The following is a 25,047-nucleotide window of genomic DNA, read 5'->3' on the forward strand; positions in this document are numbered from 1 at the left end:
TTTTTTACCTGAAAATACACAAAAATTTCAAATTAACAATTGATTTAAAAAGCTAAGCACTAGTTTTATATTATTTTTTATATCCAATGTATATATGTATATATAAATATATGTTTCTTTCTTTAAATAATAACTACAATATATAATTAAAAAACATAGAATGACATTTTAGTTTTAATGTGAAGTTATATGTTAAATTATAAACTAAATTAAAAATATAAATTATAGAAAAAAAACACACTTTTCATTAATTTTATCTATTAAAGCTATGGTTCTAGTTTTTCGATTTTTCCAACATATTAACGGCTTTAATATGAGAAATTGCTGTCGCATGACAAACATTTTTTTACGTAAAGAAGATTATTAAATTCTTCTAGTTGAACCGTGTGCAATAACATTTCCTTAAAAATTATGAATATGTTTCTCAGATTCTAAATTATCGCGAACTTAACAACCGATGCTCTCATTTTTTAATAAAACGTATTGTTTTTCTGACCATAATGACAAATGATTTTCATTGATTTTGTTAGTAAATGTTTTAGTATCAATATTAAATTTTTTTTTTTTAAGATTAAGTACAAATTTAACCCCAATAACACGATAAATTAGGAACGTGCTATTTGGGTGTCTAATTTACAGTGTTATTGCGGGTCTACTGTATATTAATTTATTTAAAAATACATATTTTTAAATAATAATAAATTATAAAATATTTATATATTTTAATTAAATTATTAAAATAGAAAAATAAATTAATTACATTTTAAATGAAAGCACAGTATGTGAATCATCTTGCTTGTTACATTTTTTTGTGGGATGGTGCATATGCAAAGTATTTGTTTTATAATGACTTTGTAGAGGTGTGTCAAGTCATGATGATTAGATTTGTAATAATAAATAAATATTATTTCATGCAAATTTAATTAAATAAATTGTTACCAGCTTTTCCCGAAAAAAAAGAGAAAAATATCAGATGAAAGAATATAGATATTTTTAGGTTCAGAACCTATTTAATCAAAGATAAGGTAAACTAAAGGCACATTTGCTTATTCAGGATTGCTCTGCACGTTTTATATTATATGTAAAATATATATTGAATCGCATTATTTGCTGTAAGAAAAGCGTGAAACCGTCGAATCTTTGAGGCCAGTCATTCACGCTGCGAGATTCCTTCTATTCTTATTCAGGCGAGGGGAATCGCTCTGAAATTCATGAGCTGAAAAATTCAAAGAGTGTGTTAACACATACCCACACTACTATATATTCGAGTATTCGAGGGAATCCCTCTCTTTTGGCGTCGGATATTTATGTAAGTTGGGGAGTTGGAATGGCAGAGCATACGTACTTATCTATTACGTGTACATATAATACAATTCACATTTGCACACACGCCATTAGTGATGTTTTTTTACATTGATGCTGTGTGTAGAAATATTTTATAAAACCGCACAGTGACATTTTTCATAATCCTGGAATAAAATATTCCTTGAAAGAAAGTGTTTTGCTAACATATGTAACTTTTTGATTCAGATTTGATATTTGTGTTCTATCGAACAAATACTTCACGTGCGTCGCCTAATATCAAAGTGAGCTAAGTGCATTTGACGAATATCAACCCCCTTTGTAGGAGCTAAGGTGGTTTACGTAAGAGCATCCCAATTTGCTCCCCCTACCCCTACTATACAGCTATTTTCATATTATCCATGCTCCACGGCGCCGGTGATGTTATGGTTGTTTCCATTATTTCTTTGAGTAATGTGGAGGTATGTAATAATGGCAATTGTCATATATTCAAACTATATGAAAAAAAATATAATCCCTAATATTTTTATTATTATATTTATGTAAGATAAAGATTTTAAAATTCAAAAATAATAATATAAATATATCATAATAAAAAATTAGATTTGAAACAGTTTTAGATCAATTTTAAAGCATGATATATATATAATTTACATGACAAAATCACTTGATGGGAATTCAAGTATACGCCATACATACCGATATTGAGAAGGCTTTTGACAAAGTTTGTCACGGGTTATTATTAGAAAAATGTCGGATGCTCGGATGATTTAACTCGGTAATTCTTGAGTTATTTGAGGGATTGTAGACAGTTTGTAACATATGGTTGTCGATTGTTTGAAAAATATTTCACCTCTTCGGAGGTTCTTCAGGGGTCCAACATTAATCCTCTGCTTTTAAAGCTATTTATTAATGATATAAATACGGTTACGAATTAATTTTTTTAGTATGCAGATCATTTTAAATGATTTTTTGCGGAAGCATCTAAACAAATAGCAGTTTTATCTACAGCATTGTCTCTCAACAATTTTACAGTCACGGAGAAATTTTTTCGAAGCATCTAAAGCAACAAGGTAATACATTTATTAATAAAAAAAGCACGAAAATTACTTTTATTTATAAAAATGACACGAAACAGATGTTTGCAAAAATAAATTTTTAATTCTAACTAAAAAAATATTTCAAATATTAAGTAGTACCTATTTCTAGTTATAATAATATTGCTAACACAATCCGCAAAAATAAAACTATAACAGGCTTCTTATTTGGAATAAAAAAAAAACACCTTCGTGCATTAAGAAATATATATATATTATAATATTAAGTAAAAATTAGCTATTAGGCTAAATAAATTAATAAAATATGTAAATATATTGAGTATATTTAACTATTTCTATTACGCAAAGCGTTCATTTTTCTGTGTGATTTAAATCTTTTCTTAATTTCTTTACTTGATAAATATTTTTTCGATCAAAAATACTTTTTGTGCCACAAAATACATATTTAAATCTGCTAATAATTGGACCATTGTTATGGAAAATCACTAAATGCGTACATAATATTCGTATCTACATTATGTTATATATATATATATATATATACACGCATAATACAAAGTCATATACAGTACATAAACACGAACATCTTAGAAGCATTTCTTCCCCCAATGCATACATCCATACTAATGACAATAAAATCGCATATTGCAGTAGAAAATATAATATATTCACGTCTTAAATCCTTTTACAACGATATATACGCAAAATTCTAGTATTTCGTCTTTCGTTCAATTGGATGCATTACCATTTAAATACTCACATACATTTATACGTATTGTTTGCATAGAAAGCATCTGTTTTGTCCTTTGTATTATGGATACGATCCGAATCGAGGGGGCGTTTTGCTTTTCTGCGGGGTTATATAAAAGTCGCAAATAAATCATAAGCGTTGCTAAGAAAACAAAAATGAATTATTGAACAATCGCGCGTATGAGGATTTTTCCAGTGGATTCGGATAGATTCAGTGGAAAAGATGTCGCGAAAAAAGTTTTGCCCGGCGAGGATAATCTATTGCCGAGCGAACGTTTTCGGGCTATAAACTCATACTTTTATAGGAAACTAGATATGAAATAGTTTGATTATGTCGAAAGTTTGACAAAACTTTGATTTATTCTGTCAAGCAAAATTAGGAAAAAGAAACAACAATTACGCATCTCTTTTACAGTGGTAAATAAAATTACACTACTTCATTTTAAACTTAATTTTTTTAACAGCTTATAAAAATCCATTAATTTATTATTAAAATATTTTAAATATTACTTGTTGATTAAATCAAATATTTAGATGAGTCTATATGGAAAAGCGGTCGAGTTAGAGGGGAGGGGTAGAGTTTGGAGTGAATGTCCCCCTGTGAAAATTAATTGTTTCAAAGGAATTTTCGTGGGGACAGCCGAGTAGAGTAACAATCAGGAGGACCCTATCGTACGTCACAATGCCATTGTAATCTGAAACACTGTGTGCTTAAGCATTCGGAGAATGCATTGTATCTGGCTGCCATACAACTGTTTAATAACCTAATACAACAATTTCCTTGTATCACAATACCAATAGTCATTACGAAGTAACTATGTAAAAAAATATAGAAAAACTGCTAATGAATTATAAGAAAGTATATATAATTAAAACACACATTTTCAAAATAGACTTAATAAAGGAATTTATGATTTTTGATTTGCTTACAGTAGATATATTGTGTGTAATTCGTTATATGTCACGTTTAATGACCGCGTTTTGTCATATGAGATAGAGTTAACTGAAAATACAGCTACTCTTACATTTTCACGTTTCAACGGCGTGTTTCTTATCGGAGAAATATTTTAAAGTGCTTAGCGCGACTGTAACGAATACGTTTTGTATTTTTATAAATAAGGTGGACCAGAAATAAAGAGCTTTACATTAATGGAACATATTTAAAAAAAAATATTATAACAAAAGGAGCCGATTTATTTGACCACAAAACTAAGCGGCAACACTGGCGGCGGTATTTTGGTGGACCACAACGTGCGCATCCGTATAATCTTTTAATATCATAAATTGTATAAGATTTTCTAATTGTACCCTTAAATTATAACCACAAACGTTTTGTTTTATAGAAATATTTTTAACTAAACACTAATTGTCAACATAAAAATGGTTATGTATGTCTGTAAAATTATTTTTATTATTAAAAAAAAATTTGGAGCAGTTTTCTTGCATTTCAAGAAAGCTTTTGAAACGGTAGTTTAAGGAATTAGAGTGAAAGTAAAATGGTTTTAAGATTGTTTGATAATCATTAAAAATCAATATCATGTAACTATCAATTAAACTACAATAAAAACTACTTCATCGGCCCAATTTATGTATTCATCCACCAAACTGGTGACCTCCGACGTGATTTTAAACTTAAAATAATTATTATTATAATAAATAGATTTATGTGGCTTATTAACTTATGTTATTTTTACAATGAATCTTATTATTTTACAGATAAATTTTTTAGACTTTATAATCTCTGAAAAATTGCTTTGTAAAAAATAAAATGTATTGTAAAAATAGCACAATATATAATACTAAACCATATAAATCTATATATTTTATTAACAAACCGCTAATTTATTTATTTTTATGATTATTTTACTTTAAAATCACGTCGGAGGTCACCAGTTTGGCGGAAGAATACATAGATTGGGTCACAGATTAAGTTTAAAATAATCATATTTATAATTATAAAAATAAAATAATTGATTACTTATTTTTTTAAATATATGATATTTTTATAGCATATGTATCAGAATTTTAGAAGCAAAAGGTTTTAACTTTGTTATTTTAAACAAAATAATATATGTTTATATATTGAAAATATAAAAGATTGACTTCAGGTAAATCAAATTGGAATACATTTTCACTGGTAGAGTCAGTTAAAATGAAATTTATCTGCAGGTGCTAAAAATATTATATGATTTCATCTTTTCCATGCGATGTATAAATATTGTATTTTTTAGTAAAGTTATATTTTCACCGGTGAAGTACAATAAAATACACTTTCACCAGTAGATATATATTTTTAATAATGAAAATATAATTTAACCGATAGGTGCTAGTGAAATTCTATGCTGCTCTAAAATGCACATGAAACTCAATTTGCTGTTCAAACCCAAACAAAACTTAATAAAACTTTCATTGGAGCAAATCCAAAATACAAACTAAACTTGCTCATCTCTCAGAGAAAAATAAGCCACAGAAAAGTACAGAAAGACGTCGCATCTAGAATATTTCTACATAGTTTGTCTGTTCTTAGCTATTACACAATTAAAAAAAAATATGATAGCTAATCTTACAGATTTACGATATAAATATTAAATATAAAAGTGTAAGTGAAAGTATATTCAAACCGAATTTTGGTCAATAGGAGTGCGCAAAAACAATTATCACTTCTCAGAAGGCAAAAATTCACGTCAAAAGCAATAAAATCGTGTCGGCGCCGTCGCAGTGGGAACGCTCGGTAACGAGCGTTCCCACTGCGACGGCGTCGACACGATTTTATTGCTTTTGGCGTGGATTTTTGACTTCTGAGAAGGGATAATTGTTTTTTGCGCTCTTCTATTGGTCAAAATTCGGTTTATATGTTTCTCATTTAATTTATAATAATAACACTAAATTACCGAGCGTACACACTGCGACGGCGACGGTACAATTTCATTGCTTTTGACATGAATTTTTGACTTCTGAGAAGTGATAATTGTTTTTTACCAAATTTTGCCTCTTCCTTAGAAAAATCTGAAATGAGCATATCTAATCAAGATTCAAATCACTGATTCTTTAACTAAAGTCTACTGAGAATATTAAATTAAATCACCTTAATCAGAGAATAAACTTAATATTTTCAGGATATATTTGTTAAAATACACACATTATAAGAATGGAGCAAAGATTGATTGGAATTCATGCTGCGTTCGACTATTAAATTGTCAATATTCTTAAAATAATGATTTATTTTAGATTGTAAACATTTATGTATTTAAACTTTGCACTTAATTACAAATATGTAAAAGCTTTTATTAAAATTATAATTTCAATTCCAATCTCATAAGTAAATAATTCAAGGCTTTCAAAACTATACATTAAGATTTAATTCTATATTTATTAATCTGGATTGTTGAATTTATTATTTAAGTGTTTAATGTCGGCACTTTGAACCGAAGCAATTATATAAACACATTCTGGAAATTCCCTCAACACCCCTACGTCTATGTATGTGTTAATTATTGATGCACAGTAATGCGTTAACTGTTCCAAAGCTTAATTGACAGGAAGTAATCTAACGTCTGGCAAATGCACGCATTGAAGGATTGATCCTTTGGGTAAGATTCAATTTGATCAGTGTCACAATGTTGGCACTATTGCAGATTATATTATATAACAACTATTTATATTAAGATCGTCATAGTTTGCAAGTTAATTATAGATGCCTTAATTTATTTTATAATAAATATAAATGTTCTCTGCTTGCTTATTACTGTTCAAGGCTTCCAAAAGCCATTCTGTGCTCAAAAGTAAACAAAGTGTCCGAGTCGCTCGGCTCCGTTTGTTTATTTTTAATTATCAGTATATACATAAAGTCCAGTCTCGTAATTTTTAATTATATACACACACTTCAGTCCAATTAGTGAAAAATTCGACTAAAATCTTTTGCAAATGTGTGTTTTTTTTTTTATTAAATTCAGTAAGCTAAAATTAAAAGAGCAAACTCTAGTATGTATATGAATATTATTTTCAATAATAAGTATATTACTTGCTACGTCTACTACAGCTAGCTATGATATGATATTCATAGTTTAGCTCTAGTTCAGTTTAGTCCCGGGTTCAATCATGCATGTCGAATGATTAATGTCACATTCGACGACATTTCGCTCTGTACGCTAGACACGACATTTATGATCACCTTTTCGTGATCTATAGTGCTATACATATATGTACCAACATATGTATATGTTACTTTGTAATAGAATAAATATATGTATAATAGTATATAATAAAAATAATATTATCAAAGATTTTTTAAATCATAATACATTATAATCAAGGTTTGCAATACCGGTAATACCGGTATTAGGGCAATATTCGATACTACCGGTATTACAATATTTATTTTTTATTTAAATCCGTACATCTTATTTGTTGAAAACAATATCTCCATGGCCTACAAAAATGACGATGCCCTTTTTTTGCTTGAAAGCAAAGACGTATAATAAAATGATCCTCATTGTAGGGGATTAAATGGGAGTAGAATATCAAAGAAAGCCTAAAAATTGACCCACCCTCTTTTGTAAAAATTTTTAATGGTCGATATATTTTTATATGATATCGTAAAATGCGTTGGTGTTAGATTTGCATGCCATAAGTGTTCGCAAGTATCGCCTTACCACAGTGAAAAGACAACGAAAGCTGACGTTTTGACAAGCTATCACCAGTCGGTCACCTCAATAAATGAACCGGTTGGTGCAATGAACTAAACCAAATAAATAAATGTTTGAATTCATATCTAAGTTTTAATAACCAGTCCGATAAATAAATATTTTAAAATACACACAATTTAAAAATTTTTTACTTCCCTCTACTTTCGAATATTCAACATTCGCACATATTTTCAGGAACCAATTATGTGCGAAAGTCGAGGGCCGCCTGTATATTAGTTAAGAAAAACAGCTATCAAAAAACCAAAAAGCATTTAATACCTCTTTATATATAATGTGACATTTTTAGAAGAATAAAAAATAATTTTAATAAAAATGTAAAGCGTTCTAGTATTTTATCTATATGTTTTTTTAAAAATATTATTTTTATCATGGTTTAAATGTTATGTGTTGATATTTTATCAGGAGGAAAGAGTGGGGGAGCAAGTTAGTTTTTGCCTATGGCGTTAAATACGCCAGAGCCGGCCCTGTATAAAATAATATAATTTTGAATTAAAAAAAAAAGTTTTAAGTAAAGTGTAAAAAATATTATATTTATATTATATTTAACATTTTTTTATCATATTTGTATTATTTGTAGAGAGCTATACTTTTTAAAAGATCTATTTGAGTATTTAATAGTTTTAATCTTTAAAATAAAGTTTTTGGCAGATCCCGATTGGGACTCCCCGTATTTGCGCTATTTTATAAAATCTGACAATTGTCACGTGACAATTGTCAGATCTTGTGGAGTGCCAAAAAGTGTCACATTCAAGTAAATAAGCAGCGAACAGATATCTAATCACAGTAGATATCACTTGTACAGTATTAGTTATTGATTATCCAGAACGTCGGAACACCTGGGAGCGTAAACAATATAAACAAAACTTTATAAAACACCATAGCTTTGTAAGTATGATATTTTACTTAATAGAAAATATAGCACAGTTATTCTAACAAGATTATCATCGACATTCTAGGATCAAATATTAGAAAAAATAGCAACATGTAATTAGTTTCAGCTTGGCAATTTCTCTTAACCTCAATATGTCAAAATAGTCATCACATATCTAATTTAGTATTTATAGGTATACACACCAAAATATTAATATATGATTAATTTGATATTAACTAACATTTATTAGAAATATAAAAAGATAATATTAAATATCAGTATCACTTTTTGGTAAGAAGGTTGTTTTGATTAATGCAGGTGTAATACATCCTTATGGTTTACGGTTCATTTTTAGAAACAATGAGAGATATGATAACATGGCAAACAATAAAAATATGAAATAAAAAATAGTTGCCAAACTACACATACTTTAAGGTAACTTCCGTTGTATATTTTACTTTTAAATTGCATATATGAACTATAAGTAAAAATACTGTGTTTATTGTTTAACTATTGTATACAGTTTTTATTGTTCATTATAATTTTTCAAAAGCAATGAGATGACGATATGATGAACGTGATTATTTCGGAATGAAAAGAGATTATTCCTCCCGGGTAAATATAAGAATCACATACATTCCAATTATAAAATTAAATTAAAATATTTTTATAGTTAACATTCTAATATATAGTATATATTCATTCCACAGCTTATAACTTTATATCAACATAACTCTAATGGTTTATAATTATTTTTCAGAAGTATTGAGTGAACGATATGACAACTTATTTGGCGATTCGTAAAAATCTATAATGCAGGAATGTTACCATGCCACCCCGGAAAGAAAAGTGATTATTCCTCTTGAGTAAGTATAATGCCAATTTGCTTAGCTAAGGAACCACATACTTTGCAATTATAGCAAAAACATTAGGTTTTGTGCGACCAAGCCCGCAGTTGACTCGAAAGAGCAACGTCGTTTATAAGTAACTTTCATGTATTATGTTTTATAATCTACAGTGTGTAATCAGAATACACATAGCAATTATTATATACTACGACGCTTTTATATCAATACGTATTCCAGTCCCCCCCGCGTTGTCGATAATTGCTTGGCATCTTCGTGGCATAATTCTCAAAGCAAAGATTGCCAAATTAAATGAATCTGTCGAAATAATTGTTGAATTGTATATGCTTTTTTTCCACGAAGCTTCTGCTTCATTAATCCCCATACATTTTCAATGGGATTTGCGTCTGGTGACTGTAATGGCCAGTCTAATGTGATGATATGTTGATCTTTCTTCTACTTCGAGCAAAGGCGACTTAGTTGTTTTAGGTCGTTGTCTTCCTGAAGAATCTAGCATTAATTTTTACTTTTGAACATCTTATTAGCAGATGGTATTAATGCTCTCTGGTAAATTTTTACCATCTTAGCATCCAGATAGTCCATAAAGAGTGTCTAAAGTTCCAAATCCTTGCTTTGAAAAACATGCGCTATAACCGAGTGTTTAACTGTCCGCTGGAGAAGCAGTGAGAGTAGATCAAGTTCGGTTTATGGTACTTTGTGCCCAAAAAGATGCTACATCAGAAAAATAATGTTGTCCCAGTCGCGCCCATGTCATTCTTTTTACGACGTGTTGCTCTGAGAGAAGCGGTTTCTTCATTCTTCAATTTTAGGTTGGAAGCTCGTAAACGCGTTTGAATACTATCGCATGATTGTCCTTGTCACAGTGATAAAAGAGAATTTGTAGAAAATAACTCGGTAATTTGTTTATCCTCTTTTTTTGTTGTCTTCGTTTACGCACTGTATTTCGGCAGATTATCGATGGTTTTTGATGTGTTAAACCTCTGTATCCACTTGTTTACGAACGCCTTTAACTTTTTAATGCATTTTGCAGCCGCTTCAAGAGACATTTTCAGTCCTTTTGGATGTGTGCAAAGAAAAATAGTTTGGCGTATATGGAATTTATCGTGAACTATGTAAAATACCTGACCAATCTTAGGGCCGGCCCAAGGGGCAGGCAGTACAGGTGATCGGCTGGGGCGCTAGATCTTGTGGGGCGCCGTGATACCAAATAAAGGCGCAATATTACTTAAAATTATTAAACAATATTGTTAAAGAATATAATCTGATATTATTTGCTGCGCTGATGCGCTGATCTAAGCGATTCGCTGTAAAGCAATAAAAACATGCATATATTATTTCTACTATATGCGAATTCAAGAAGGTGGAAGCCTCAAAGTCGGGCTGTTGAAAGATTACCAGTATGGAGAGGAGAACACCGACGGCGATCCTACATAGATTAGGTTCGCTATTAAACGACTAAACTTCATATATGACGGTCACTGATTGGCTAGGTACACTGTTCCATATTTTTAACTTTATATAAATCGAGCATCATCAACTGTTCGCCGGTAAGGTTAGGTTCGCTATCCCATTTGTTAAACTTCATATAAACCGAACATTCACCAGTTACAATAATATTTTTCTTCCAACTTCTTTTCTGTTGTCTCCCAACTTTGATGAAGGTGGAGATACTCTTCTTGGAAGAGGTTGTAAAGCTCCCGACTGTTTCGTATACGCCACTCGTTGCTCTCGTATATAGCCGCCATATATCATGCGGAGCACTTTCCTCTTGAATATGTCAAGCAGCCATTCGTCAGCCCTGGTAAATGTCCAGCTCTCTGAACCGGCTGAAGCTCAAAATTATGGTAACACGCATTCTCATTCAATGCCACTAAGATTTTAGATCACAAATATTACAATTCGTAATAATCAAAAAAAATGTTTTCAAAATTCTAAGGGATCATAGAAAGAGTCTAACATTTAATTTATTTTAACAAATTAGCTTTCCTTCGGCAATAACAAACACTCGAACACGCGCACAAGACGTTCAGCCGCACTTGCACATCTCTCACAAAGAATTCAAAGACAGCGGAGCGCGACCTGCCCACTAGCTTAACTACCTTACATATTTCCTTCCTTTGTCTCCAACAAAAGATAGTGATGCCGGGAGACCATCAGTAGCTCCCGACCTGGATACCAACCGTGGCTGGCTCAGGTTGAGATTTGGCAGTGCACCATCGTCACAGGTGGGAAGCAGTTGCGCTCAAGTCAGGGTCGTTAATGAGCCGATAAGTAAGGGCTTACACATGACCTGAAGAAGCGGGCGGGAGCACCAAGCCCCGTGGCAATTATTTTATTCCTCTTGAGCAAGTATAATGCCAATTTGCTTAGCTAAAGAACCATATAATTGGTTATTATAGCAAAAAGATTTTGAGCAACTATACCCGTAGTTGACTCGGAAGATCAACGCCGTTTATAAGTCACATTCATATATTATGTTTTATAATCTATATTTGCATAGTTAAAACGTACCTTATAAATTATATTTAGTCAAACAGAACAATTATACGTTTGAGGCAAATTCGAAATTACCTCTGTTATCGGCTGCTGTCATTTTGCCGGATATCTTTATTTCGGTGAATGGACTATTGCTCTCAAGACGATTGCTCTTATGGACAAATTGCTCTCACAGACAATTGCTCTCATTTCTTTTAATTTGCTGCATCTTTATCAGGAGTATAAATTTTAAACTAAATTAACGTCTATTTTGGTGAACTTCCAGTCGCCTTTGCGGCGAACAAAAATTTACTTAAGACTAGCCTAGTAATTCCCGGAAGTTAAAAATATGTTATTAAGTTTTTACAATATAATACGCGAAGCATCGATTTAAAATATTTTTTTCAAGTGCATAGATCCTGATTGACATTGTTTTATTTCTGACATGCTAATTTAGTTTGAAATTTGTACTCCTGATGAACATGCAGCAAATTAAAAATAAATGAGAGCAATTGTCCATGAGAGCAGTTTTCGTGAGAACGATTGTCCGTGAAAGCAATCGTCCTGAAAGCAATAGTCACCGAACCCTTGTTTTCTATTTTACTTATTTGAATGCTCATTTGTCGTATAACTTTTTTGCATATACCCTTTAATAAAGCACTGCATATATACGTACATACATAGATTTTTATATAATATATATATGGCGCAGGTGGTGAGATATTTTCCCTCTCGATCGCTCGAGTGATACCATTAAGTCTGACCGCGCGTTTGGCGAGATGGATGTGAAGGACAAAAACGAATTACGCTGTCTAAAAAAATTATAGGAGATATCTACTAAGGCAATTTTTCAGAAAAGTTATATGGAAATCTATATTAAAACTACACCAGTTTATTTATACAACATATTTTGACTTACAGTAGTTTTTTGCTCCCCTTGTACCAATAAACTGCACTTAATCCCATTTTAAACGCAAAATTGTATACAAATACTTTATTCCGGCATTTTTAAAATAAATAAATGGCTGAGCATGACAAAATGCATCGATAATTACTGGCTACAAGTGTGCGGAGACTGGCCACTGGCTGCCTAGTGCGCGGTATACCCATGTAGCCCAATGCATTTCTATGAGCTCTCTCTGTTGTTTTCTGGCTGCGACAGCTAATATGCCTAGTGAGCGGCCTATCTAACAGAGTAACAAAATGAACGTTGTTGTTTCATTTTAAAACGATGCGTCGGTTTAAAACAATTATATATAATAGGAATATTTAAAATTAACTATAGACAACTACAAATATCTTCTAATTGTAAATGATTAGAAAATGTCAATGAAGACTTTATTACCCTTATAAATAAAATTAAATCCGCTACAAGTAAAAGTAGATTTAATTGTCATTTAACATATATGTCTTGCGTTTGGATATTATTCAAAATAGTGCTATAAAAAATTTGTAAAATTGAAAACTAAAATTTTGCTTATAACTATTCTACCAAAACGTGAATTAATAATAGTAACTAAAACAATGCTAGAGAAACTATTAAAAATAATAAATTTTAATTTAGAAAACAGATACATAACTATTAAATTAGATCTCCGATGATTTACACACCCTTCGAGCATGTTCTGTGAAGTTTGGAACAAATTCTTTAAAATATATTGCATTTAAAACCTTTAATGGTTTATCTAACTCAACTAAGAATAATTACAAAGAAATAAAAAAATATTTTTTCAATTAATTCCTTCAACTTTATTAAAATAAAATTAAATTAATAAATAGTACATGTATCATATCACTATATATTGTTATTTTTGTTTTTCTTTGACATATTTATTATCTGTTCTTTTAAAATTTACTAATAAATATTTTAAGTGTTCTTATTATATTTCTCCCGAAGTATAATTTTAATGTACTTGATACTAAAGTTTTATTTTCTTTATAGAAATTTAATTTTTATAATTGAATAGAATTTAATCGATATTCATTCAAGAAATGTAGTCATAAATCTTATTAGATTTATTTTTATAAGTTTTTTACTTATAAGAATTGATTTATTATTTTATTCTATTATAGAGATAGTAAATAAGATATTTAAAAAAGGTTTTATTAATTTTATTTGTAATTTTATTTTTAAAACCTAATGGCCGGCGCGCTTGGTAGTTTTGGCCTATAAAGTGACGTATAGCATTGGCGGCGGGTCGCGAGGCCAGCTGTCAGTCTGACGGGCGCCACTGTAAAACGTAGCCGCGCGGTGTTTTTGACGGCGGGTAAAACGCATACAGTGATTTTATCTTGTTTATGAAGTGAAAACGTGAAATTAAAGGGACGCTGGTGGTAAGTTTTCCATTATTTTACAAAAGTTATGTAGTTACAAAATGTTGCGAAATAGAGATAGACGGTGAGTGTCTTAAGATTCCCCATTGAGCTCCACGATATACCATTACATTCTAATTAGAACACACTACTATTATAACCATACATTTGACGTTTAATGTATATATTTTGAAAATTGAGGTTAGATTTGTCGTTTATACATATAATATGTATTTAATACGTTTTTAACTAAAATATTAGTCAGCTATAGTAAACAATATCATTATTTGGCCAGCGGCTTTCAAACTGAGAGAGAAAAAGGGGGGGGCCGAGAAGTTTAATTGCTTTTTTTAAATTTATTCCAATTATTTTCAATAGAACTTAACTCTATCATTAACTTTTGATATAAAGCTATATAAATATATCAATTTAAATATACATTTGACGTTTAATGTATATATTTTGAAAATAATAGGTTAGATTTGTCGTTTATACATATAATATGTATTTATTACGTTTTTAACTAAAATATTACTCAGCCATAGTACACAATATCATTATTTGGCTAGCGGCTTTCAAAAAAAGAGGGAGGCAGGGGGGGGGCCGAGAAGTTGCTTTTTTTAAATTTATTCCAATTATTTTCAATAGAACTTAACTCTATCTTTAACTTTTGATATAAAGCTATATAAATATATCAATTTATATATACATTTGACGTTTAATGTATATATTTTGAAAATTAAGGTTAGATTTGTCGTTTATACATATAATATGTATTTAATACGTTTTTAACTAAAATATTACTCAGCCATAGTACACAATATCATTATTTGGCTAGCGGCTTTCAAAAAGAGAGGGAGGCAGGGGGGGGGGCCCGAGAAGTTGCTTTTTTTAAATTTATTCCAATTATTTTCAATAGAACTTAACTCTATCTTTAACTTTTGATATAAAGCTATATAAATATATCAATTTATATATACATTTGACGTTTAATGTATATATTTTGAAAATTAAGGTTAGATTTGTCGTTTATACATATAATATGTATTTAATACGTTTTTAACTAAAATATTACTCAGCCATAGTACACAATATCATTATTTGGCTAGCGGCTTTCAAAAAGAGAGGGAGGCAGGGGGGGGGCCCGAGAAGTTGCTTTTTTTAAATTTATTCCAATTATTTTCAATAGAACTTAACTCTATCTTTAACTTTTGATATAAAGCTATATAAATATATCAATTTATATATACATTTGACGTTTAATGTATATATTTTGAAAATTAAGGTTAGATTTGTCGTTTATACATATAATATGTATTTAATACGTTTTTAACTAAAATATTACTCAGCCATAGTACACAATATCATTATTTGGCTAGCGGCTTTCAAAAAGAGAGGGAGGCAGGGGGGGGGGGCCCGAGAAGTTGCTTTTTTTAAATTTATTTCAATTATTTTCAATAGAACTTAACTCTATCTTTAACTTTTGATATAAAGCTATATAAATATATCAATTTATATATACATTTGACGTTTAATGTATATATTTTGAAAATTAAGGTTAGATTTGTCGTTTATACATATAATATGTATTTAATACGTTTTTAACTAAAATATTACTCAGCCATAGTACACAATATCATTATTTGGCTAGCGGCTTTCAAAAAGAGAGGGAGGCAGGGGGGGGGGGGCCCGAGAAGTTGCTTTTTTTAAATTTATTCCAATTATTTTCAATAGAACTTAACTCTATCTTTAACTTTTGATATAAAGCTATATAAATATATCAATTTATATATACATTTGACGTTTAATGTATATATTTTGAAAATTAAGGTTAGATTTGTCGTTTATACATATAATATGTATTTAATACGTTTTTAACTAAAATATTACTCAGCCATAGTACACAATATCATTATTTGGCTAGCGGCTTTCAAAAAGAGAGGGAGGCAGGGGGGGGGGCCCGAGAAGTTGCTTTTTTTAAATTTATTTCAATTATTTTCAATAGAACTTAACTCTATCTTTAACTTTTGATATAAAGCTATATAAATATATCAATTTATATATACATTTGACGTTTAATGTATATATTTTGAAAATTAAGGTTAGATTTGTCGTTTATACATATAATATGTATTTAATACGTTTTTAACTAAAATATTACTCAGCCATAGTACACAATATCATTATTTGGCTAGCGGCTTTCAAAAAGAGAGGGAGGCAGGGGGGGGGGGCCGAGAAGTTGCTTTTTTAAAATTTATTCCAATTATTTTCAATAGAACTTAACTCTATCTTTAACTTTTGATATAAAGCTATATAAATATATCAATTTATATATACATTTGACGTTTAATGTATATATTTTGAAAATTAAGGTTAGATTTGTCGTTTATACATATAATATGTATTTAATACGTTTTTAACTAAAATATTACTCAGCCATAGTACACAATATCATTATTTGGCTAGCGGCTTTCAAAAAGAGAGGGAGGCAGGGGGGGGGGGCCGAGAAGTTGCTTTTTTTAAATTTATTCCAATTATTTTCAATAGAACTTAACTCTATCTTTAACTTTTGATATAAAGCTATATAAATATATCAATTTATATATACATTTGACGTTTAATGTATATATTTTGAAAATATTAGGTTAGATTTGTCGTTTATACATATACTATGTATTTAATAAGTTTTTAACTAAAATATTACTTAGCTATAGTACACAATATCATTATTTGGCCAGCGGCTTTCAAACTGAGAGGGAGGCGGGGGGGGGGGGTTTGAGAAGTTTAATTGCTTATTTTAAATTTATCCAATTATTTTCAATAGAACTCAACTCTATCTTTAACTTTTGTTATACATATCTGTATAAATATATCAATTTACTTATACATATACAATATATATCGGGCGGTGAGATATTTTCCCTCTCGATCGCTCGAGCGAGCGAAAGGGAAAATATCCCTCGCGCCTGGTATATATAATATAAGACACTATGTATGTACGTATATATGCAGTGCTGTATTGAAGGGTATAAGTAATAATGTTATATGACAAAAGAGCATTAAAATAATTGAAATAGAAAACAAAGGTTCGGTAACTATTGCTCTCAGGACATATACATATACATATATACATATACTTATACATATACATATAATTATACATATGCATATATACATATACATATATTTTTACATATACGTTGTTTACTAGCAGCTATTGATTTAGTTAAAATAATGATTCACAAATATTTCTGATAAATGATTATAAATTATTCTTCCATTACTTTATAATATAAATATATGATTTATCTGTAACTTTTGGTGCGAGGAGCTTAAAACATTTTTACAAAAGTTATAAAATACATTAAAAACTATCCTTTAAAAGTTAGATTGTTTGGAAAATTGTGTGAATATTTTAGAGATTTAAATACACGATTTAAATTGCGATTTTTCTTGATTACTCTTCTCATATACACATGAAATATTTACCATTTCATTTTATATTGTATAATAATGCTTTTTTCTTTAATAAATACCACTATTTTATTGCTTTTGTAAACAAAATTTAGAGCAAATTTATTAATTACTATAATAATTCCTTTTATTATAGTAATTATGGAATAAAAAAGTCAGATACATAAGTAGCAAAATTATGGAATAAAGTAAGTGGGTATTGTAGGTTAATAAAATTTATTCATTTAACAATCTAGGACTGACCCCGATCCCTGAGAGAGAAGTGAAGAATCTTACGAAGCAGACGGTTATTGGTGACGGAGTTTGTGCTAATTAGCGACACTTTCGATCGCGATAAGCAATTTATAAAAACGAAAACTGAGATTCTAGACATGGAAACGAACCGCGAAGACAAAGAATCCGTTACACTCAAATGGCAAAAAGTGCCCCATAATGGAGCGCAGCCGGTGCCTCGCCATGGCCACCGCGCTGTAGCCGCCGATATCGGTATGGTCGTGTTCGGGGGTGGTAACGGAACTATATTAGGCGACTTCCAGGTGTACGATGTGAACCAAAACTCTTGGTTCATTCCCTCGATATGGAGGGGAGTGACACCGCCTGGGTGCGCCGCCTACGGCGTCGTCTCTGACAATATGAGTATGCTTATCTTCGGCGGGATGTTGGAGTGTGGAATTTTCACAAATGATTTGTTTGAGTTAAATATCTCTAAATGGGAGTGCCGCCGGCTGAAGCCTTTGCCGGGCGGCTTTGAACCCAGACCGCGAATCGGTCACAGCCTAACGTTGCTCAATGGCACCATCTATATGTTCGGTGGGCTCGTTAGTGGAATTGAAAATGTCCACACAAATTCACTATACACGCTTAAGATGACCCCTGACACTAAGAACGTGGTCTGGAACATTCAGGCTACTAAAGGGCAGTCGCCGTCGCCGAGGGAGTCGCACAGCTGCGTTGCATATACAAACTACGCGAGTCGTTCCTTTCTCGTCGTCTACGGCGGCATGGACGGCTCGCGGCTTGGTGATCTGTGGGTGCTGGACGCAGACTCCATGTCCTGGTGGCAGCCCGACGTCGGGGGCCCCGCTCCGCTCCCGCGCTCGCTGCACACGGCTACCGTCATCGGCAACAGCATGTATATATTCGGCGGCATGGAAACCCTCGGGGATAACACTAACGAGTGCTGTTGCAGCAACACACTAGCCAAGTTTGACCTGGACGCGATGCGCTGGGTTGCGGTAGATCCCAACTCCAAGAAAGGTAAGCCGAAGGCGCGCGCCGGCCATAGCGCAGTAGCTATCAAGACGCGTCTATACATCTGGTCGGGCCGCAAAGACTGCCACAATTTAATAAAAACCCAGCGTTGCTGTGACGACATGTGGTATCTAGATTTTGGCCCTCCGACGCCGGCAGACATTCCTAATACGCGCCGTTTGCCACTCGACGCAGTCGCCTCGACATCTTTTACTCTTCAAAGCACGCAATTTCACAGGGAAGCACCGAGCGAGACGTCTATAAGCAAGGCGGTTTCGACGCAAATAGCTGTTCAGAAGATGCAGACTCCGGTGGTTGTGCAGAAAATCGTCGCGACCCGTCCAGTGGTGGTGTCTAGGAATGCACCTAGGTTCAAACTGGTCAAGTCGCCTATGCTCAACGTACCAATGAAATTATTACCATGTACGATTAATCAAATGGCGGCCACAGGAACCCAAGCCACACCAATAAGACTCTGCACGCCCACTAATAAAATATCAGTGGCGGTGAACGAGGCTCAGAATTTAACTGTAAGCACTCAGAGAGCTAACACCAGTCAGTTGAAATTTGCCAAATCGATAAAGATTACGACAGCCAAGTCGATATCGGGCGAGATGAGGGGCAACAAGTACATTGCGCTGACTCCAAACGAACCGAGCGCCGACGGAAAACAGAATATCGTGATCCCAGAATCAAACCCAACAGATCCAAATCAATTAGACTGAAGCGCGAGTAGCCTAAAAAACCAAGACTGAATATTTGTTAAATTTATATTGTTCTACCATTGTTACTTTTTGAATAATCAAATAATACTTTGATTTTTCATTTTTTTTTACAATACCAAATAGATATTCTATATTTATTATATATAGCTCGTTATTTTTCTAAACTTATATAATTGGTTTATTTCAAAATGTGTTAAAGCTAACACAATTTTATTAAACTCTCCGCTGGTAAGTTTGTTACGGCGATGATTAATGAGCCATCAGCTGAAGGCACGACCCTAATTTGTTTATAATTCGTTGGGGGTTCGCGGGTCACACCTTTAATTGGCTTGTCCCCGATTCGACCCTGCTTCGGCTCATTAGCGCCGTTCGTACAGGCCTCGCTCGGTTGCTCCTCCAAATTGACTCTAGTGCGTATGTGTGTCGTCAAATTTGATGTGATTTTAGAGCGAATCAATCGTGACGATGATTGATGTGACTCTTGGAAGATGCTTTCAATTTTTATTGAACGTACCTTCACACTTTCTTGCTGTAATATGATTTTTTAGGTGCAACTGAGTTTCAGTTTAAAGCTAAGTTGCACCTAAAAAATATTTATATTATTTATTTTGATTAAATTTATACATGTATTTATTTCAAGCTCTGAATAAAATATCACACAAAACAGTCTAGTTTTATTTATTATTCTTCTGTGCTGAATTTTGAAACACTGACGCGTTCCGTTAAGAACGCTCACGTATCGGATGCGATTTTTTGCTGCCATTTTTTTCTTTCCCTCCGCTTTCACTCCATCTACCAAATATTTTCGAATACATTTGCGAGCAGGAACGCTTTTAAACTTTTTAAAGCGTACCGTTCCTATTTTATCATTTTCGCAGGCGAGACACGAAAAAGTGAATAAATTTTCCGGACAACCCAACCGCGTCAAGTAGGGAAAACTTGCTTTATTGTAAACACTGTAGCTGTACTGTGCTTTTGCATTTTTTTTATTTATTTATTAAAATTAAATTACCACCATCGTGAACTAATAGGTTACCCCAATGCGTCACAATGATAAAAACACAATGCACAGTATTATTAAAATAACCGTGTTAAATCATCTGAGCAACTGATTTCCGGCAATTTTTTAAATAATAACCCATGATATACACTGTCGAAGGGCTTCTCAAAATCCGTATATTGTCACCAATTTGGATAAAGACAAGGTTAGTAACAGCGGAATGGATGGGTCAATTTGTTATCGTATATTGTTTAAAACGTGTTTACATTTAATCTGATTGGAATATTTTTTTATTGTAACACTTCAAAGCATAGTAAATATAATAACCATTTATTTTAAATGCTAAGAGAAACTACATATCTTTATTTTAAAGCTGAATATGAAAAAAATTATAATATTTGCTAAAAAAATATAATATATCACTTTTTTGCAAAATGGTGGCAAATTTAAAAACTTAAACATTCATAACTCTATTGGATATAATCCTACAAAAATGTATACTTAAGCTTAAGCTGCATCGAAATAAAATATAAAAAAAAATAGTTTTTTGCTTCAAAACAAGCTATATATTATATTGATCGGACTCCCATATAAGCTTTTACGAGACTTGTAATTTAGTTAATGCTGTTAATTCCTTTGCTTTAAAAATTAAGACTTGAAATGCATTTTTTTGTTAATGCACCTTCGTGCATTAAGAAAATTTAATAACACAGTATTTTTTCATACTATGTTTTATATGTATTTTTAGATTCAATTTGTTTAGTGTATAAACCAGGGCTGTGGAATCGGAGTCGGATTCGTGAAAAATGAGCGACTCCAACCAACCGCTGAATAGACGATTTTGAAAAATATCTCAATGAACAAGAGGAAATAAAACGTCCTCGTTTGAGTCCTATATAGTAGACGAAGGAGACTATATTTCAAAATTTAAAAATGAATTTGACAATGCATTGAAAATGGCTTATAATTTAAATGTTAAAATGGCAATACAGCGGTATCCAGAAATCGTAAAAGATTCAGCGTTGACCGTTACAGCATTGCCGCCAACCCAAGTATCCGTAGAGCGGTTATTTTCCACTTAAAATCCTCAATTATGATTTGAGAGCTTCTACGAATACAGATTTAATAGAAGCAATGTTGTTTTTAAGAATAAATTCAAATAAATAAATAATAAAGTTTGATCTTGTTGTATTTTTATGTCTATAACATGAAAAATTTGCCTATTTACAAAGGTAGGAAAACAACAACTGAAACAAAAATTAAACTTTTTTGAGCCGGAATGTAGTTGGAGTCGGAGTGGAGTCGTGTTTTTTATTAACGTCTCCACAGCCCTGGTATAAACAATTAGCTATATTATACTTATAAATTATTAAAATAAATAATATTAACTTTTATTTTTACAGATCGTGAGAAAATGAATATGTGCGATATTGAGCTGTTAAAAACGTCATCAAGGTATATTTCATTAAAGTTTCTAATATGTTATTTTTTAAGAAATTTAATTTTATGTACATATAAAGAATTTTACTTTTATTTAAAAATGATTTTGTATGAGAGCCGTTTAATTTTTCTTTTAACGGATACATATTATCAGGCTTGATATAATATCAATACATATTTGTATCAATATAATATTTTTTGTGCCTTATATTTACAATTTCGTAGTTATTGTAGGCTCCAAAAAGTTCGTAGTCACGTTCATTAAAATTTAAAATTTGTCCTCCCCTAACATTGGCTTAATTATATTTGCATGTGAAAATTTCCATACTTGAACAACTTGAGTGGAGGAGTACGTTATTCACTCGCAATACCAAAACCAGGTATTCCGTTATAATTAAATAGTTGATTTTTAATTATATTATTTTTAATTATGTTTAGTTAAATACTTTGTTTAACGTTCAATAAGTTACATTTGTATTTCTATATTGTATAATATTACATTGGGGAATAAGTTTGTAGCGTTTTTATATTTTCTGTTGTTTTACAACGATTTTTTTACTGTTTGATAAAGTGTATAATATTCATTCGATAGAGCTCTTTCTGTTTTACAAAACTGTGCTAATCGTCTTTTTAAGTAATTTCATTTTTTATTACTTTTCAGACTTCAAATGGAATATCCAAGAGTCGTAAAAATCAAAATTTTCGACACCCGCTCTTCTTCGCTTTTCATCGAAGCCAAAAAGCTTGTGAAGCAGCCCGGGACATTTGCAACGTATACTGAGAAGGTGTCATAGGCTAGTCTACAGTTTGCAAAGTTTAAAAATGGCGATTTGGACCTACTGAATTCGACGAAGAGCGGCTCAAATGGGAGGTCCTTCAGCATCCGCCGTATTCTCCGGACCTTGCGCCGACAGATTACTGTCGAAGCATATGAGGGGCGTTACCTTCGACAAAGAAGAGGACCTTCAAAACTGGCTCAACAACTTCTCCGATACCAGACCGGAACAGCATCGACAAATTGGTCGAGAGGCGGGAGGCAACGGCGAATACATAATTGATTAATTTATTGTTATAACTATTGATTTTTGTTTAAATAAAAGTCTTTGATAAAAATGCTACGAACTTATTTCTCAACCTGATATATGTATTTATGTACTTTGGCATTGTATTTTTCTTAAACATAATTTAACAATATAGATTTAATAATGTTTTAAATATTATGTATGCTTCAATCTAAAATCTAGTTTTCATAAAAGTAGTTTTTTGCTGACTGAAGTTTATAGTATAGAATAAAATATCTGAAAATGCATCATTGATTAATATTAAAATTGATTATTTAAAAAAGTATTAGAATTTTACTTTCTGTATTTAAAAATATATTAAACTATAATCTTGATACTAAACATTAGTTTTTAATCCATGTATAAAATTAATTATTGTATATGTTAATCAAACAGATTTTTTTTTCTAATAATGCAGATAAAATCGAAATGAAATTGTGTAAATTTACATATAAATAGCTTTATATTTAATTACATGTATGAATTTTAGTCTCTGTATCATATTTTTTTGCCAATAAAAATTTTCAGTATTCTATAATTCTCGTTTACATTTTTATAGTAAATATTTCAAGAAAAAAGTATGTTTCATTTTTAAATTTTGTTCACAAAGTAAACGGCAGCTCTCAAATCTTAAGTTAAATTCACCATTATTTATTACAGTATTGTTATTTATACATATAGTATTTATTGATTTATTGTAAATATTCAATTGCAATATCACAGGCGTTAGCCTAATAGGGTTCATACAATATAAAAATACTACGTAAGTAGTATAATGTAGTGATATATATTTTATTTTATAAAATATTATAGGGGGGGGGGGTTGCGATTTTTTTTTAAATTACTCAAAAACGTCGGTCACGGACCCATCTTTTTTATGCAGCGATATGAAAAAATTAAGCTATTGTGAAGAATTTAATTTAAGCTTCAACAAAAAAAAATCTATGATAATTTTCTCGAGAAGTTTGCTGATTTTCCACATGGAAATTCACAATATTTCCGAGTTAGCTCGGACATGACTAGGAAGAGGTTAAGAGCGTCCTTTAAGTGTTTGATGATTTTTTTATAGCAATCAATACAAAAGTTGCCTAAATCAAATTACAGTTTTTTTTTGCCGTCTACTTAGTCGCTTGTAATTGGTCTTCGGTACTAACCAGCAAAGAAAATGAACACTAAGATTTTAAATACGGCTTTGAGAAGTTGAAAACGGATGTTCTCCTGAGCCTGATTTGGTTCTCAATTTAATTTTACATGGTTATGAAGTCAGTTTTACTGTTCCTCTTTAACGTATTTTTGATCTGATTTACAAATCGTATTTATTACCTGATCTTTGAAAATGCCTAGAAGACATTTATTTGCATAAATTGCATATCTTAATTATTCGAAATGATTATTCATTGATAAGTTTTGTTGAACCAAGAGCTTGGATTTTATCCCGCCCGTTCCACTGTTACTAACCTCTATTTTTGTACCAAAAGGGTGATAGAATCTCTGTTGATTTTGAGAAGGCCTTCGACAAGGTTTGAATTTTTTAAAAAGAATCCGACATATGTTATTTGATAGTCATTTCATATGTAAAATCGCGCATTTAATCCAAAAATACAGTGGAATATTAAAAAAATATAACACTAATCGAAATATTGCTAAATTTACGTATTTTTCATTCTAAGGAAAAGTGTTTTTTACTTAATTGCAAATATCTCAAATTCTAATTGCTCGATCGCAAAGTATTTTGTATATAATTGAAGGTTTTTG

At 31.2% G+C, this 25,047-nt stretch overlaps 1 protein-coding gene and 1 long non-coding RNA gene across 8 annotated transcripts in view; one reads left to right on the forward strand and one right to left on the reverse strand.

Moving 5' to 3' along the window:
* Positions 1-25,047, reverse strand: part of LOC148234585 (discoidin domain-containing receptor 2-like) — a 374,653-nt gene that overhangs the window by 72,110 nt on the left and 277,496 nt on the right. The window lies entirely within an intron of this gene.
* On the forward strand, positions 8,512-23,344 carry LOC148234586 (uncharacterized). Of its 6 annotated transcripts, none has more exons than XR_015810006.1 (6): positions 8,512-8,701; positions 9,043-9,122; positions 9,211-9,302; positions 9,448-9,553; positions 22,195-22,246; positions 22,893-23,344. It is a non-coding gene; the product is annotated as an uncharacterized LOC148234586 (long non-coding RNA). The 6 variants fall into 6 exon arrangements; XR_015810005.1 differs by having other exon boundaries at positions 8,524-8,701; positions 9,006-9,122; XR_015810007.1 differs by having other exon boundaries at positions 8,524-8,701; positions 9,241-9,302.

The sequence above is a fragment of the Plectrocnemia conspersa genome, unplaced genomic scaffold (assembly GCF_051122295.1).
Source record: "Plectrocnemia conspersa isolate PC_06_02 unplaced genomic scaffold, ASM5112229v1 ptg000006l, whole genome shotgun sequence".
Taxonomy (NCBI): domain Eukaryota; kingdom Metazoa; phylum Arthropoda; class Insecta; order Trichoptera; family Polycentropodidae; genus Plectrocnemia; species Plectrocnemia conspersa.